This window comes from Pipra filicauda, unplaced genomic scaffold (assembly GCF_003945595.2).
Source record: "Pipra filicauda isolate LSUMZ 115617 unplaced genomic scaffold, ASM394559v2 scaffold118_size2161507_pilon, whole genome shotgun sequence".
Lineage (NCBI taxonomy): Eukaryota > Metazoa > Chordata > Aves > Passeriformes > Pipridae > Pipra > Pipra filicauda.
Window position 1 is genome coordinate 1,267,081 of NW_024103640.1, and position 18,491 is coordinate 1,285,571.

Below are 18,491 nucleotides of genomic sequence, written 5' to 3' on the forward strand. Positions count from 1 at the left end.
TAATTTGCATGCTTTTCACAGCCTCCTGGGATTATATTTTAGATCAGAGACAATAAAAGCATATGCTGTTAGTTTAAAACGTAACTAATTTTAGGCTTTGAAACCATTTTAACCTAACTTCTTAGTGTTAAACTGTTATTTGCAAAGAAACTTTTCACGGAGCTTGTCATTCTCACAGCCTTTCTCTTCCCCCATTAACTGCTCCATCTCTCTTTTCAGGTTGAAGAGAAGAAGGGAATCTTCCAGGTGGCTGTGTCTTGAAAACCAGGTATTTCTCACAAACCCAAGTCCAGATTGTCCTAGTCTGGTTCTGAGTTCGCATTCAGGTTCTGAAGGGGTCCAGACTGAACTTTTTATGTCAAACATCTTCCCTCCCCTTTGGCACCTGCGTGAGTTGTAAATCCACCCAAAAAGGATGCTGTGGCCCCTGCTGACCACTCACAGAGGGAGGAAGCTCATAGCATCAAAAAATCCTTTTTAACCCACCAGACAGTCCCTGAGCTGATGTGGCACAGATGCCCAGTGCACTTGTTGGAAAATTCTGTTTAAAACAAATGGGAAGAAAAAGCAGGGATTCCAGTGCAGGTTCAGTCTGTAGAGTCATTACTGAACTGTACTGGCACATTATTGATGGCACTTTCCACACTGATATTGACAGCAAAAATCACACTGCTGATGCCTGTGTTTTGGGACAGTTTGGATGATGGGCACCAGCTCTCGTGCCTGAGGCCTTGTGTCTGTATTTCAGGTGCTGCTGTGGTTGCCTCCTGCCCGACTGTGCTGCACTGCTCCAAGGGACTGGCCAGGTGGGTGCATACAGGAACTCTGCCCCTCATCCCCCATCCTTCTTCTGCTCCTCTGCCCCTGCTCAGGCTCTGTTGAGCTGGTGGGAGATGGTTCTCCTGGCTCCTGAGTGCCCCAACTCCTCCTGCTTGGAAGGGTTGCAGCGAGAGGCCTGTGAGAGGAGCAGCAGGTTTAGGTGGTGCAGAGGTGCCTCAGCACAGACCGCAGTGGTGTCGGGCGAGGGAGCCTGAGGGAGGTGGAGAGGCAGCCCTTGTGTTCTGTCTCTCTGCCAGTTGTCCCAGTGCCCAGAGGGTGTGATTTGTGAGTGTCCTTTGGCACAGCTGCTCCACTGCCTGTGTATCTCCGTGCAGGTTTTCCAGGTCAGTTGGTCCGTGGGGTGGTGCCCGTCTTTTATTTCAAGAGGGACAGAGTTCAGGGGTAGGATCAGATGTGTGGAGGGGATGGCAGCCAGATGGAGATAAGTCAGCATTGTCAAATTTATTTCTGGCATGGGAAAGGTGAGTGTTAGCAAGAAAGAGTAAGTCTGAGAGATGTCCTTTGAGACAAGGCTGGGAAAAAAAATCTCTTGGAATGCAATTTTGGCCATACAGCAGTGTGTGGTAATATTTTTGGGGCCACAACTTCACCATCAATGTTTTCATAAATATATTTCACACTGACAATACATGGAAATACCTCATGAGTGCTCAGTGCTCTTTAAATGCCCTCCTACCACTCCAAGCTGGATTTGCTCTGGCTTGTGCCACACGTGCCATCCCTGGTGCCCCACAGGTTTTGTGCCAGGGTGCCACTACTGCACAAACCTGAAGGAGGTTAAGTTTTAAAATAACCATTCCTGAGGCTGTAAACCGATGTGAAGGCAACAAAGTGCTGGAGATGACTTGTGATAGTCTCTTTGAAAATGCTGGGTGCTTTTTCCCTCCATCTCATCTCACCTTAAATGTTTACTAGCATTAATACCAGTGACCTCTCACTTCTGCTGCTTTTCATTAATGGGGTGTGGTTTGCCTAATACAACCCTGGGCACTGGCACTGGAAACACTTGCTTTATTTAAAAATAAAAACAAAAAAGAGAGAAAAAAAGGGCTCTGATTACTCAGGTGTCGAAAGAAAAAACTGAGATGTTGTGCCAGATGGCTGCATTTGTGAAGCAGAGTGTAGTCAGAAGGAAAGTGGAAGGAGACAAGGCAACTGTACATCACAAGTGTGAAAACATGACCAAAATACCTTCAGCCTTGTTTCACCAACACTGGATTAGGAGGCAACTGTGGTGAGATGCAAGCAAAGAAAAGCAGGAGGGGACACTGTTTGGAAAACAAAAATGCCTTTCAATAATGAACTGCTTTACTTCCTCCAGCAAAAGCTTAGAAGTTTACAAAAATCAAGAGTTTTTGCATTAAATGGAAGGACTGTGGGCCAGTAGAGCAGTGTGTCTGGTGTCAGTGAAAGGCTGCTCGCAGGCTGTGTCATGGGTTCAGTTTGCATTAGAGCAGGATGTGCTGCTGCCAATCACCAGTAAGTAACCACTGTCCCCAGTGACTGTGACAGTCCCCAGCTCCGTGCCATGGCTGCAGATGTCCAGGAAGGGTTTTCCAGTAACACGTGGGAGGTGCTGGATCTCACCTCAGGCACGTTCACGGCGTGTGCTCATTGCTTTGCCTGTGCCCACACAAGTGGTACCCAGCAGCCCTGGGTTGCAGTCTGGGGTAGTGTCAGCTCTCAAAAGTGGGGGCTTTTAGTAACACCACAGGCTGGTTTGTGCCTCAGGCTGTTTGGACACGTTGCTCACCTCGTTGAGAAGCTTTAATCAACTTTTGATGCCAGGGCAAAGTATGTGCCGAGACCGTAAAAGCCTTGGCAGGACTGTGGGTGAGTCCCTTTTATATCCTGAAATGGATCCTGGGTACTTTGAGCTTTGCTTCCATGCTGAAGCTTTTGGCTGTCACACAGGGAAAAGTTTAGAATAATTTGATCTGAGATCAGAAATCCAAATTTTATTTTTTTTTCCATGCTTAAGCTGGCTCTGCCCAGAGTGTTTTGGAGCTCTGTGCTCTCTCCTCCTCTGTGGTTTCTAAGGGGAAAAGGAGAGCTCTGACATGGGCTCCGAGGGTCACTCTGAAGGCTTGGCCTCTTGTAAATTGGCCTTGGCTTTGGCCTTGGTTGTATCTTGCTTTATAAACTTGAGTTTCATCACGAGAGTCTGAAATCCTGGTGTTCTTAGATTGCAGTTTGATTAGAACATCGCAGGAAAATCTGTGTTAATTTTTACCAAAACTATTTCCACATGGCTGTCTCACCCCCAGCCTCCAAAACTACTTCAACTTTCACAGGTACTTTCTCGCAATGAACTTTATCCAAATATGTTGAAGGTTGGTTACTAACAACAGGTACAGAGACTGTGGCAGGAACATCTCTTCCTCTGATTCCTGCTCTGTTGCTACTAAATCTTGAATGCAAAAGTTTCATTCTTTTATTTTTATAAAATCTGAATTTCTGTAATAACTTTGGATCAAAAGTTTAGTCTCCATGCCAGGAAGATGTTGGGTTTTTTTATTTGCTACAAACTACATTGTCTTATTTGGGGAGTATGTTCACAATTGAGAAAGAATTGCCTTTATTAACAAATCAAAAGCTTGTGCTGTCAAAACTGAAATCATTCTACCTTTTTATGTGCAAATTAGAGCTTCTGTCAAACCTTCAGCCATGGTGCATTTAATTTGTGGAAATATAAAAATATCTGGCTTAATATTAAAATATTCTGCAAGAGGAAGGAAATACTTTACATGATGCATTGCAGTCCAGATTCTCAAAAAAATCAGATTTGAAAGAAATAAAGTGGTGTTTTAATAGAATTTATTTTCCCTACTTTTACCAAAGTTCAGAGCAGTACTTAAAAGTGTATTTAAGTTATACAGGTGTTTGAGTATCTGGTTGGATCGTGGCTTTGGGAGTGAACCAAGTTAAATGTAAGTGTGTCCAGGGCAGCAGAGCTACATCCGCTCTGTTCTTCCTTAGAAAAGGGTCACAAGATATATTTTTTTATTTTTAATTAATGGCAAGGGTACTGAGAAACTTTTGAGTCTGGATTCAGTAAGTTAGGCTAAAACATAAAAAGCAACCCCTGGTTTCATGGTGATCATTTGTGTTTTGGAAGGTCTTTGTAGAGACGATAAAATTCAGATTATCTGAAGTTGGGCACTGGTTCTGTATTTAGGATTCCAAAATAAAGAGCTGCCTGTTTTCCCAGCAGCGCCCGGATGCTCCACCGTTTGGGAAAGCCAGCATGGTGGGCCTGGTTGTCCTACTGTTGGCCTGGTTTTGTTGGGAGAACAAGGAAAACCGTGGTCTCCAACTGCAGTGCTGCAAACTGCCTGCAGAACCCCCTTTTCAGTGTCTTCAGCTGCATTTTGGCTCATGTTTTTTTTCTAGCATCCCTGCAGGCTACTTGATGTTTAATTCCCAGCTCTCCTTCTATGACCTGGGAGCCTTTTCCATGGCTCTGTGGGAGGAGGGGTCCTGTCCAGGCAGGCTGTGTTTGCCCATAGGTTTTTCCCAATCAGATATTCAAATATCCCGGCCTGTCTTTGGGGAGGTTTTAACGGTGCCAAGTCCATTTTACCTCATTATTTCCAAGGCCTGAACCAGGGACATTTGCCCTTCTGCAGAGCTGAGAGGGGAGTAAGTGGCTGTTTCTTGAGGAGCAGACTCATTCCCTGAAGTGGCCCGTTACGCTCGGGGCAGTGCTTGCAATTATCCTCTGGAAAGGGCCTCCGGAGCAGTGCATTAGTATGCGTGTGTCTGGGCTGGCATGTGCCCGGGAAATCACAGCCCAGGTGTTGTGTTTCCAGCCACCTGGCCCACTCCAGCACTCACATGGAAGAGCCCTTCCACCCACACCAGAATAGTTGTGACCACCCACTTCTCCTGTGCAGAGGGTACAAAAAGTATTTTATGAATCTTATCAACTGTCAGAAGTTCCTTTTGGGTGGTAAATGATTGTCTGCAGGAATCCAGAGCGCTCGGTCCTCTACTACTTTTATGCCAATGTTGTTAGCAATGCATAATTCCACCATCCTGGGGTTTAATTTGTCTAATTCTTCTGGGTCATCTCTGTAAGGGAGTTTCCACAGGCTGGATGTGCAGTGCATTAAATGTGAAGGTGTTTATTAGCCCATTAGCCATAATTAATGGCAAGGCAGCTACCGAGGCCGTGGGTTGTCCCAGGTTTTGCCCACATTCTCTTTTCATATCCACTCCCCAGCATGAATTTATATGATGTTCATATTCTGCTTCTCACCATTAGAAACCAACAAAGTGGTTTGGGTTGGGATCTCCTATTTCAGGCCATAAACATATGATCCAGCCACCCCATAAAGTACATTCCTCCAGCTTTCCGTGAATTCTCAAGTATACCTATGGCACGCAGGGGAGCTTGGGTCTGGTCCCTCCAGCCAGACAAAATCCTGCCCAGCAAAGCTGTGAGGCACACTGGGAATTGCTCAAGTGCTGAAGCTTCACCCAAACCAAGCTGTGCCTTCGTGCTGCAGGCACGTTTCCCATGGTTTCTGCCAGGAGCCTCTAAAACTCTGGATGCTGTGCTGTCCCCATGACCTGCTTCCATGCAAGGACTCAGGCAAAAAGGTCTCCAGGCTCCATGGTTTGCGGCCAGAGGGCTGGTGGGAGGCTCAGGCATGGAGGGGAGGGCACTGGTAAGCCAGGCACCCTGGCTCCCCTGCCAGGAATGCTGCAGCCTCGTGCACTTGATCCTTTAATTGGCCCATGTGCACGCTGGACAGCTCTCTCTTTATTATTGTTATTATTATGCAATCAGACACTACTTACTTACAGAATGTGCTGGAGATGCACTATTTATACAGAAACTATGTACACTGAAACCCATTTTCTCCATGGTGATTGCAGATAATGTGGAAAGCTCTGCTTTGATTCATTAATATAGCAAAAGAGATATTCAGGATTATTTGGTATAATTCACAGCACTTCAAAATGCATATATTTTCATAATACTCTAAATCTACCTCTTGGGCTGGTAACTCAAGCAGATGACAACTGGTTTGCCATAGTGCTGTCATCTTAAAATTGTAGTGGTGACATTTTTTCACTGAAACCTGGAAGCTCATTTAGCACAGGATGCCTGAGGAAAGCCCTAGAGAGCCCCCCCAGAGTGAAGGGCTTGGGAAACTGCCAAACTGAGAACTTGTCTTTCACAGAATCATAGAATAGCTTGGGTTGGAAGGAGACCTTGAAGATCATCTAGTTCCAACCCCTCAAAAAGTACAACTCCAAAGTGATGCTCAGAAAAAAAAAGTAAAAGTTTTTAAGTAATTTTGTTTCTTGAGTTGAAAAAAATAACCAATGAGTTAATTTTAATGAGTTCATTTTCATTAGGAGAAGAGTATCTTTTAATTTTTTATTTTTTTTTTCAAAATTTTGGTGTTGGGTTTTTGGCAAGGTGAGTTAAGCAAACTCTTCAGATTAGCAATGAATCACTGGTACCTCCCCTCCCATTTCACATCCATTCCTTTCTTACCTTATCTGGACCATCCTTCTGCCTGCACTGACCTGGGCATGGCTTCATTTAAGCCAGTGCTGGATGAGTCTCCAGAGACTTGCCACTTACAGTCACGCAAACAAATCTCTGGCTTTAAGCACAGCTATAAAGAGAGAGTCTCAAAACTCTTTCTGGCCAATGGTAACCTTTGGCAAATCCTTATAATTTCTGAGTGTGGGTACAGGTTATTTTTTTAACCAACGCAGATGGCACTTTCTGACAGCCATTTACAATTTTTGCACCCAACCATCACAATAGACCTCACCACCCTCACAGCAAGGCTTGTCCAAGGCACCCTTGGAGACAAGATTTAAAATATCACTACTTAAGTGATTCAACTTTGTCTTACACTCCTGAGACCATCAAGTGGGTTTTTTTTATCTTTTTTCCTTCCCCCCTTCACCTCTCTCTGACTTCACTGGGTACTGTAGTGTATTTGCACACCTCTGGAAATCAGTTGCATAATCGACATGTAAATGTTCCAGTTGTCATCTGAAAATCTTCCTTTAGCCCCACTGAGTCTCCTTGGCCCATACCAGGCAAATGGAAATGTGGTCAGGCAGCCTTTTCCCTCAGTTCCCAGCTTCTCCCACCTCTGAATCTCAGGTTGCACATGTACCTGATTTACCCAACTCAGTTCCCTCTAATCAGTTATATATATATCTTTAATAATTGTCTGAAAAAATATGCACAGAAATTATGAGGCTCATTTAACAATGAAGCTGCTTTCATTGCAGATATTCCCCCATGTGTACATTTGCTTCTCTGCCGTAACACCTGAAATGTTTGGGAAAAAATTTAAATGTGGCCAATGACCGCATTTAATGCAGGAGATTTTGCACCTCTGGGCTCTGTATTTATAGCTCTGTCATGTTCCTTTCTTGTACTGACCTGAAGAAGAGGATTTTTTTTCTTATCTGATGAAAAGGTTGTCTGTCATGGTGTGGTTATTGCAGCACAAAATACTGCCTAAAACTTGACCCTGAACAAATTTTGTACAAGGACAGTTTACCCCAGAATTCCAAAGGAGATGAAATCCTCCTCATGCAAGCCAAGGAAGCAAGCTGCTTTGGGTATATAAAACTGGGATGAGTCTAAAAATCCTTCATGGAGCCTCAATTGAAATGCACTCTGCCTCTGATCCCAGCTGAAGCCATTTTACTCCTAGTGTTACTCCACTGAACTTGGAGTTTAACATGGATTAGCATGGATTTTCACTGATGTGTGATTCAGAAATTTCAAAATTACATGTATTAATCATTGTGTGGCTTGAAAAAAATTAAAGGTACTTTAGCCTTATGAAATGATGCTGTTGTAAAACCTTACCCATAACCTTGGCATTGAAAGAGGGGGTTTGTACTGATATCCATGGGCATCACAGAGAGTTTTCCACTTGTATCCCGTTACCTGATGCTCATTGTTCCTGGAAGGAAGGGGAAAGCACAACACAGTCAGGGCTTTTAAATGATATCAGTTCTTTAATTTAAGAAGCCAATAAGTAAAAAAAGTAAATAAACACTTGCAGTGCTCTTTTCACCAGTGCTGACTAGATCCCAGCATGGTCTGGACTCCCCTGATTGTCTTCCCAAAAGTTTGACTGCCTTGCTCTTTTCTATCTACCCTGGACTCTTACTGCCCTTAATAGAATTTGTGTTCAAAGACTTTTGCCAACCAAACCAAGGAATAATTTCTTTACAAATTAGTACCTTCATAAATATCACATCCCTTTCACATTGTCTGTGAACAGACTACGATTTTTAATTTTTTTTCTATTAGATGTTGGTTATTCCCAAAATAATTTGTGGAGGGAGGATAATTTTCCCTGCCTCTGTAGCAAATTCAAAGGTAAAACATGGTGTTTGTGCTGTGCACACAGACTGGTTATGTGGGGCTGTTTCTTTTCCCTGATTGATGGATATGACTTAGGGAAGTTTCTTCATTTAAGAAAAATGACATTTTAGTTATCTGTGTTATTCATTCAGAATTTCTTTCTGCAAATATTTTAAGTGGTCTGGTTCACTCACTTTTAGAATGGCTGGAGTAGTGATTGCAACCCATGGTCCCCTTAAGTGCACAGGAAATATTTCATATGGCAGTGCAGGATTTTATTCTTATCAAAACCACAATTTTAATTAAGGACTTAATTACAAAATATTTACTCATTCTGCTAAGTAGTTAGTCAGCCAATGCTTGTGGGTCCTTCAGGAGTTTATGTGAGTTACTCTTCACCGTTGTAAACAGGAACCCTCACGCTGGTAACTTTTGAAGAGCTGCAGTGAAAAAATGAACTTTAAAATTAAAGTTGAGTGCATGAGGCAGCTCTACACCCCTGGCCAAATGAGAGGGCTGTGGACCAGCCCCGGTGGTTTATTTTTCAGTGAGACACAAAGCCAAGAGAGGTCTGTTTTCAAATGCTAATGAAGCCCAAGGTGACAGAAATTTGGCAGAGCCTGATCCCAGCAGTTACTGGCCAGGGCATTACTTTTAAACACCATTGAATACAAACCTACAGCCTAGGCTGGTCCTAAAACTTCATCTAAAATTAATCCAGTGCCAAATGACATCTCCTTAGCCCAGTTTTTTTGGCAAAGTGTTTTTCAAAGTAAGCAATACATATTTTGTTAATTTAAAAGTCCAGTGTCTAGGCCCTGGATTGTTTGCTTCCTTTCCAGAAATATATTGGAGATGCTAAAAGTCTCCAAAACATGCCCAGTGAGCTTCCAAGCTGCACCAGCAGTACAGGGTACATTCACATAGGGTAGATGCATTTTAGAGCATGCGTGCTGTGCATCTTCACTACTGTCTCCAAACTTCAGCATGCTTCAGGAAGAGGAAAAAAAATCACAGAAAAATATAAAGGAAAGGCTTTCTTTGGCTCACTTACCCAGTTGACTTTGTATTAATTTTCCAACAACAGGATTTACATAATGTATTTTTTTTAATGCCAAACATAAGTATCCTCTGCATCCTGAAACTATCATGTTAGTTGATCCAACAGAAAGAAGAAGTGATGCAGAATAATGCCAAGTGTATATTCATACCAGGCCATCAGGAGGCAAAAGGAAAAGTCAATTTGAGTATTATCTTGTCAGCAAAAAGTAACATTTTTGGAAGTATTTTTAAAGTTCAGCTCTTGTGTTCCAACCTCAACCCCCTGAGGTGTCAATGCAACAGATGCCCACATCTAAGTCAGTGGGGTTGCTCTGAATCCCAGCTTGGGGATGCTCTGCCTGGCTCTGCCAGCTTGGCTTTGTCCCAGTGATGCCACCCCGCTGTACTGGGCATGGGAAGATGTGCCCACAAAAACTCCCCCAAAGTAAAACCAAACAGCAAATACCAACCTCTGCCTCTGCCAGACAAGTGGTTTTCCTTCAGGTGAAGAATGGCTGTTCTTTGCCACTTCTTTCTAAACAGGAATTCAGCTGAATGGACAGAAAATGTTTGAAATACGAATTTTCAGGTGATGGGGAGAGAAATTTTCAGTTCCTTAAAGTTACTGTGAAATCAACAAATAAATAATCAGGGGATGTGGTATTCAGTTATCTCCCTTTCATTTTTTTCCCCCAGAAAGCAGTTTCCAGATGGATTTTCCCCAAGATGTTAATATTGTGCTGGTTTCAATGCTGGTTGAAGCAAGGTAGCAAGTGGTTATTACAGGCCTGACATGCCTGTTCTGCCAAGAAACAGCGTGAGCTTTCAGCTCAGAAAACAAGGTGAACTTTGTTGTTTCATCAATCTGCTTTTGCCTGCCTTGGCCAGGTATGTGTGTTCATGCTCACAATGGGGATGACTTAATTTATGATCAGTTTATTTGGACTTTTCTTAGTCAAGGCCTGATTAGTAAGGGTGGAAACAGCATTCAACCCAAAGGTCTTTATTTTTTTTTCTGGAAAACAAGTTCTTCTTCTGAAAAACGAGTCTGCTGGCAATGTCACCACCAGGTCTTCCCTTTTCCCCTTGAGTGCCAAACTGGTCACTGCCTCACTAAGCCATTAACTGGGAGTCATGGACTCCCTACCTGAGGATCTACTGCTGGAATAGCAAAAGTTTGGGGCCATTTTGGGAGATTCTTGGGATTGTAAAGTTTGTCATATGACTCTTGCCTCCTTGTCCTGGCTTAAAACCCAACAGAGAGGGAAGTAATTCTTTTAGTTACAGTCCTCTCTGTGCAATTGCCCTTTGTTTTCTCTGCTTCTCAGAGTGCCTCTGCAAAGGAGAGCCGGTCTTTAGTTTTTCCTCTTGAACATGAATTCCTGTTCCATCTCCTTCATTACCCGGATCTAGTCCATCAGATCAGAGACAGGAATACAGGTCCATGTCAGTGTAATGTGACACAGAACCAGCATTGAAAATAGGGTTTAAATGGTGGCACTAAGTTAATTCAGTGGGATTTTGCCTGAGAAATAATATGTCAGAAAGGCGTGTGCAGCACTTAAAAAAACACCTTTAATGCTCAGGGTCCAAACATTTCTATATTCTTTTTCAAATGCCTCATTAGTCTCATTTTTACTTAGTTGTCTTTCTTTAAGCCCAGTGCTTTAGGATGTGTGTGCTTGTATTTGTGTGCATGTGGAGGCCCATGATTGTTTCTACTGCTGAAACAGGCAATATAGCTACTGTTTTCTGAGCTGAATTACTATTTTGGCAAAGCATGGATATTTGGAGATATGAAAACTGCTCCACCACCTTAAGAGAAAAAATTCCATAGGGTTTTGATTCCATATTTTCCTGTTTTCCACTCCTCAGTTACAGGCTCATGTTGAAAAATGTCTTCCAGTGTTAGAACTTCTGAAGAGCAAACCTCAGAAATTGGTAGAAAGCTCAGTCCCCAGGCAGGACTGTCTGCTAATAAGGGAATAAATACAGAATAACACAAACAAATAAATATTAACTAATACCAAAGTACACCTACACTTGCGACTTGCTTCCTCTTTTCAAATTCTTGCCAGTTAAGCAGCACAGCAGCATCAGCTTTCCTCACATATTGTAGCCTGAGAAAACAGCTTTAAAGGGCCAAAAGAAGCAAATAAAATGTATTTGTTATTCCTGCTGACCTTAGGCAGGCAGTATGTGGAGCTGCGGGAATCATACACGGAATCTCTGATTATAAGTATGGTGATAACTGGTAAGACTGTGCTGAACTACTGTGAAACAATTCAGGTAGTCAGCAAACAGGGCTAATTGCTAGTTTGGGGGATATTATGGGTAATTTACTGCCCACTGAGGGCTTCTACCTAAAAATAAGCTTTTTTCTTTTTTTTTTCCCCTTTGGACAGCACTTGCATGTTAATGTAGAATTCCTGATGCAATTACATGTGAAGAGGACATTCAGATGCACTTCCATAAATGCCCTTCTGCTTCTCAATTACATTAACTGTCTTTGTAGATCCTTTGACAGAAACCATATTCTTCACCTTTTTTTTTCTAACTAGCAGACAGGCACTAAGCTAGACTTTGCTGCTATCCAAGATGTCCCGATCAAAGGGCTGAGAGTAATACAATAAACACGAGAAAAGAAACTACTGGTGGTTTCCAATGCAAACGAACGGGAAAGTGTCAAGTGAGCAGCTACTGACAATTCCAGCCCTGAAACCAAATGTTCGTGTGCGAAACTCCACCTCTGAGAAGGAAGAATAAATACCCACAGAGTGTTTTGGCTATAATTACTTCATTTAAGGGGGGGGGGGGGAAAAGTGCTGAATTCAGTTTGTTGAAGTCAGGATATTAATATTTTTGGCATGTAAAGATGTAAACCAAATGTTTAAATGAAATGTCATCCCCTGGGTTCGCGTTTGCCCATTGAACTACGGTACAAACCCTCTGCAGACCTTCATACAATACACATTTTTCAGTTCATTGAAGAAGGCCCCTGCTGCTTCTCAAGGAAAACTAACTTGCAGAAGCAAAATAAATAGTGGCGTGGCAGCGCCGCAGCAGAGCCTCGGAGCACAGATGTGCAGCACTGTCGGCTGCCCCATCAGATAAGGAGCATTCAGACATAATCACCCCAGTGTCTGGGACACGTCGCACGCGGCAGAGCTGCCCAAGTATGGCCTGACAGACACATGCAGGGTGTGCTCGGGCTAAATGGCAACAAGCTGACAGTATTTCATAACAGTCCTGTTATGTCTATAGGCAAGTGTTTGTGTAATTTAGCTTGGGCTTTGAAATAGGTTCAGGGCTCGGGACACAAACGGAGCTTTGTGATGAGTTGTGGGTGATGTCGTACCTGCGGGATGAGGACGCTGGCCCAAGGAAGGGGCAGCCTTGGGGTGTCACACTGGGAAGCCTCTGTCGGTGCCATCATCTGCCCATCCGACCAGCAGGGCTGCTCCTGGAAAAATATGTATATATTTTTAGATAATATACATGAGAAGGCCACCATGATGACAAGAGGGGTGGAGCACCTCTCCTACAAGGACAGGCTGAGACAACTGGGATTGTTCAGCCTGGAAAAGAGAAGGCTTTAGGGTGACCTGAGTGTGGCCTCCCAGTAACTGAAGGGAGCCCACAAGAGACATGGAGAGAGACTATTTGCAAGGACCTGGAGGGACAGGACAAGGGGGAATGGCTTCAAACTGAGAGAGAGTAGGATTAGATTAGATATGAGGAAAAAAATCTTTACTGTGAAGATAGTGAGGAACTGGTACAGGTTGCCCAGAGAAGCTGTGGCTGCTCCATCCCTGGAAGTGTCCAAAGCCAGGTTGGACAGGGCTTTCAACAACCTGGGATAGTGGAAGGTGTCCCTGCCCATGGCAGGGGGTGGAACTGGATGGGCTTTAAGGTCCCTTCCAACCCAGGCCATTCTATGATTCTATGATATACATGTGTGTATATATACATATATAGATATGTATATAGATCTATATATATATACATATACATATCTATATATGTGTGTATATGTATAGATATAGATACCTATCTATAAATGTAGAAAATATAGTTATAAATATATATAATAATTTTATATATTTTATATATGCATTTTATAAATATACATATATGTGTGCATATATAAGCATAAAAATAGATGTTTAAAAATATATAAATAAATATGTATGTGTGTATAAATATATGTGACCACATGTTTAGCTGTGGGCCCTGCTGCACTTTGGCATGCAAAGGGTTACTGATATCTGCTTTTAGGCAAGACACCTCTAAAAAAAGCAAAGACAGTACATTTAACCCTACAGAAATACAGCTCACTGGGCCTGTGGTAGTTCCTATTAAGATATACAAAGTATCTCAGCAAGGGAAAATTTAACTTACATACAACACATGATTTTAAGTAAAGAAATATTGATGGGGCGGGGGGGAACAAGTATTTTTTTAGCTCTAATTTATGGCTGAGCAGCTTCATTTTAGTTACTTCATGGGAATATTTTAAACCAAGCCTGCATAATATTAAAATAAGTTAAAATGTATGTAAAATTTATGAGAGCATGTCAGGTGCAATGCTTGATAAAGTAAGTTTAATGCTTCAGAATTTTTTTCTTCAGGCAGAGAAAGCTGAATCCTGCAATTCTAGGTTACAGTATAATTTTAGAAACTCTTTTCCATTATACCATTCTTTTATTAATGAGATCCAACCCAATTTAACAAAAAGAGGTAAATTCCTAAAGAGTTTGTGGAAAGTCCTCAGCAGGTTGGAGTGTGTGATAAAAGAGGGTATTCTCCTACTGTTCATAGGATCTATCCCATTTTATAAAAACACAGAGGAAATCAATTTACAGCAAACTTTCCAAGTGTGCCTCTCCAGTGCGGTTTTCCTTCTGGAAATGCTGCCTCGCTCCATGAACAAACAAAAGCTTTGGCAGTTGACAGGGGTTGTACATCACTTTGAAAACTCTTCATTTACCAGGGGTGTGTCATGTTGCTTCATTGTGTGACACTCCCAATTATCGTGACAGAGCTAAATGACAAAGTACTGTCACCCCACTGGAAATTCCGACCAGCTTCTTCCCATTTTTCCGCCTGGTCATGGGAACATCGCTGAGCCGGTACAAAGGAGCGGCAGGAGCCGCAAACAGGGGCTGGAATGGCTGCATTCTGCTCTGCTGTATTAAAAATTCAGCTCCTTGGCAATATTAAATCTGAATTTACTTCCATCAAACGGAAACTTAGCATATCTCATTCTTCCATTATAAAATATTGACATCGGGAAGAGTGAATCCTGAAATGAAGATTACAGATGAAAACTATGCACTTGGTAATTATCATTTTTTTTTCTTTGTTATTATTCCTTTCCTCTGAGGATTGCACAGGCTGTTGCAAACAGTAATGAAGTTAGCATGCAGTGCCAATGCAAAGTGTGCTGCAAAGTTAGTCCTTCCCTCATTATGGATGAGGGAGGCGAGGCAGCGGGAGGAGGGTGATTTCCCCAGCCAAACTCGCACACGAGCGGGGCAGCCCTTCGCCTCACGTCTTAATCACCATCCCTGGTGATGAGACCCTCGTGCCATCTTGTTTCTGTCTTCTTTTGTTCTGCTGTTTCCCTGGGTTTTTTTAGGTCTTTTCTGGGGCTCAGAGCTATTAATATCAATGACATTTTTTTTTTGTCACAAACTAAACAGCCAGTTCACAAATCCTTTCACTCCCGACAAATCCACTGCCCTGTCCTGTAATGTTCTCGAATAACCACAGCACTGGAAAATACAGTTACAGGCGTGGAAATATCCAAGCAATGATTCCCAACAGCTACAGTATGAGGAGATCAACACACTGGGCAACCTGCACTAGAATAACCCTTTGGTTCCTGCGTGTGGAGATACCGCATGGCTTGGGATGGCTTCCCAACAGAAGAGCTGTGTCATCACCCTTCTGAAATTCAAACTTGGTCAATTAACTGGTGTCTCTCTCCAAGGTGATCACTCAGAGAGGTCCCACACAGCATGGTTTGCAGGTGCTCACTGAGCACCTCCACATACTCCTGAACCCTCCTGGTTGCCTGTGGATGTGCCCGAGGAGTGTGATATACACAGCGTCTGACACTGGACACCGCGTCCGTCTCAGATGCTTCTTACAAAAATCAATCTAAATCAATAAATTGTCCACTCTCCTCATGCAGCATTTGCAGAGGTTCAAAGACAGGACCAATTACTCTTAAGGTTGAATTGTCAGGTGTCAGATGAGAATATAGAAGTTGAAGCATTATATTTAGGAGCAGATTTATTTAGAGGACCTGAAGAATTTGCTTTGCTATCAATAGGTCTATAAAGAGAGCTTTTAGAGCACATCTGGCAGAAACTGTTTCCTTGCGAATTAATAGGAGTGTTGGTTTGGGTTTTTTTCTTTCCTCTTCTTTTTGCACAGTTCAATCACAAAGCAGGTAAACTCACACTCAAGCTCATTGCAGTCAAGGCAGTAAAGCTCCTGACCTTGAAGGGCTTTTGGTCCCAACCCTTCTTGCCAAACACATTACCTTTTCATTGCCCAATTTTCTAGGTGAAGACGCAAATTCCCTGTGCTTCACTTATGGATAATATATAAATGTCTTTATCATGCATTCAGCTTCTTGGGTTCAGTCCCAAAACTGAGACCCCAACCACTCTCCAGGTCTAAAGGTGAACCTTGCCAGAACCGCAGCACACAAATACCACAGCTTATTCTAATCACACAGGATGTTCCCAAGTTTACCAGTTCTCATCCCAGAATACCAACCCCCCCTCTTTTAGCACTCCTGACAAATCAATATGCATTATTATTACGTGCTCAGATACTACATCAGATTTCTGCTCATGCCAAAATTTCAGCTTGCTGTTCCCTGGAGTATTTATGCTTGTGTACTGTATTTAACAACAGCCCATTCAAAATGCTCACAGCTCCTAGGAATGAAATGCACATAATTTAGGAATAGCTATCTGGCTATTCAGGCATCATGCTGTGTCAAGGGAAAATTAAATCTCTGACTCTCCCCTCTCTTTTAAAACAAACCTGTACTTTGCATCATATTTTGGGGAGCTGCATGGAAGTTTCATAAAGAGCAAGTGAGCATGGCTCTTTTTCCTGTTTAATGGCAGTGCCTCCCCATTAATGCTCCAAAATGATACAGTAGTTTAAAAAAAAAATGCTCTCAGCATGCAGGCATTGTATCACATTAAGAAATCACGATTTTCTAGGCACTGCACAGCATTAATTACACTGAGCATGCTGCAAATTTAAATTAAATGATATGCCATGTTCTGTTGTAAATATCAAAATGGATTGCAAGATACAGCCCCATATTTGCTTCTGATTGGCATTTGTGCACTGAACAGGATCAGAAAACCTCTATGATATATAATTTCTTTTTGTTTTTTAGGCGCACCTGATGCAAACGTACTTTTTATTTTCAGGAGTACCTAAGAGCACAGTTATGGGTCAGAACTTGCCTGTTCTGAAAAAAAAACAAACAAACCCTCCCTCAATAATAATAATAATAACAATAAAACAACACAAAAAGCCCTGTTTGCCTTCATTCCCCCTTCTAACATAACAAAATAAAATATGTTTCTTTCCCCACAGTAAGTATTTACAATATAGGGAATGGAGGGGCACTGAGTGGAAAATGAGGAATATGAGGGACTGAAGCAGGAGGATCTTATTTTTTGTCATGAAGTTGAGTACCCAGGATACCATTTAAGCAGATGTGGGTTCAGATCACCCTAGCAGAGAAGAGCTGCTCTTTAGAGCTGGAATTTAAGGCATAAGAGGAGTGAGGGGTGAGCTGGGCTTGGGGCTGGCTCAACTCTATTGTGATGAGGCAAGCCTGATCTGGTGATTCAGCGAGAAAAAGTGAAGAGAATATAAGCAATAAAAGAAGGTCTGTTAGTATTTGTATTTTTCTCGGCACAGATATTTTGCAATTTTATAATATCAGATTGACTTGTCACAATCTCACAAGCCTCTGCCCTTAAACACCAGGGTGAGGTGTATTTCTAGTGTAATTTCACATATTTCTATGTGATTAAATACTAAACAAATATTTTACAACTTTGCACATCAGAGAAAGGATGGGATTTAGTTATTTGTATAGAGACAGCGTTAAAAAAAAAAAAAAAATCTGTGTTTTTCAGGGCTGATTTAAGACGTTTAGGAAATGATGAGCCCTGAGCTGAGAACTACAAAGTGAGTGCCAGCCTGCACAAAAGCACGAGACATAAAGAGGGCACAGCAAAAAAATGTGGGCAGGGACATACAGAGCTACCAACATGTCTTCAAACGCAGGATCACTATGTTCTTTCTAAATTATCTTTTCTGTATCTTTTGCTTTTAGGACTAAACTCCAGTTTTCCTGGCCCATTTTGCAGCAGTCTTTTGTGTACAAGAACTACAACTCTGGAACAAACAAACAAACAAAAAATAAAATAAAAAAAGCAGCCTGATCTAACCCAGAACAGTGAATGGACATTGAAACCAAGCTGAGGATGCCTCAACCTTGTAAAACCTTTTTCTCTCATCTTCTGAAGAAGAAATTCCTCTGGAGTCTTCCTCAGTTAGTCTGAAATACACTTCTGCTGGTCAGGAGTGAAATATTCTTATGAGCCTTTTTTTTTTTCTGCTGGGCATCAGATAAGACAGTCTTTGTCCCAGCTTTTACTGGAGCTCCCAGTGTCTCTTTTGGGAATGATTCTGTGTGTTCAGGCAGTGGCTGGTGACCACAATAAAACCTGTATGACTCTGAGATGGTTGTTCCTTTGTGTATCAATGTCTCACAGACACCAAGGTGGCATATTCAGCTTTTAAAGACATGCTTTTCCCTGGGAGCTGCATGAGGACACTGAAGGGTGTCTAAATTTCTCCTGTGCCCAGGTAGTGGTCAGTCAGGTGAGAAGGACACCATCAGACAACCCCTCTCCACAAGTAAGTGTATACTTGATGAAAATAGGTGTTTGAGAACTGGTCTTCAGCTCTCTCACCATCTTTCAATGCTTACAGAAAAGAAAATAAGACAAAAAACCCCAAGCCAAAGATGGTTTATGTGCAGCTCAGGAAGCTCTCAGCAATGACTGTGTCTGTGATTTAATAACACATCTACCCAAAACGACACTTCTAATATTCACTGAGAGAAAGAAGGCAGAGCAGTGTGGGGCAGAACCAGCACACAAGGCTCTGCTGCACACAACAAACAGCTAAA

General features: G+C 42.3%; 3 long non-coding RNA genes across 5 annotated transcripts in view; 2 read left to right on the top strand and 1 right to left on the bottom strand.

The window, feature by feature from the left end:
• Positions 1-6,249, top strand: part of LOC113991666 — a 259,176-nt gene extending 252,927 nt beyond the window's left edge. For all 3 annotated transcript variants that reach the window (XR_005565202.1, XR_005565200.1, XR_005565201.1), the window contains 2 exons: positions 220-268; positions 749-6,249. This is a non-coding gene — a long non-coding RNA (uncharacterized LOC113991666). The remainder of the gene's footprint in view (positions 1-219; positions 269-748) is intronic.
• The window catches only part of LOC113991667, a 79,811-nt gene that overhangs the window by 13,102 nt on the left and 48,218 nt on the right, over positions 1-18,491 (bottom strand). Inside the window, exons 9-13 of the long non-coding RNA XR_005565204.1 lie at positions 12,603-12,707; positions 11,286-11,376; positions 9,715-9,795; positions 8,533-8,643; positions 7,700-7,796 (exon numbers count right to left, since the gene is read on the bottom strand). This is a non-coding gene — a long non-coding RNA (uncharacterized LOC113991667). The remainder of the gene's footprint in view (positions 1-7,699; positions 7,797-8,532; positions 8,644-9,714; positions 9,796-11,285; positions 11,377-12,602; positions 12,708-18,491) is intronic.
• Positions 13,455-18,038, top strand: LOC120324157. Its single transcript, XR_005565213.1, has 2 exons — positions 13,455-17,482; positions 17,631-18,038. It is a non-coding gene; the product is annotated as an uncharacterized LOC120324157 (long non-coding RNA).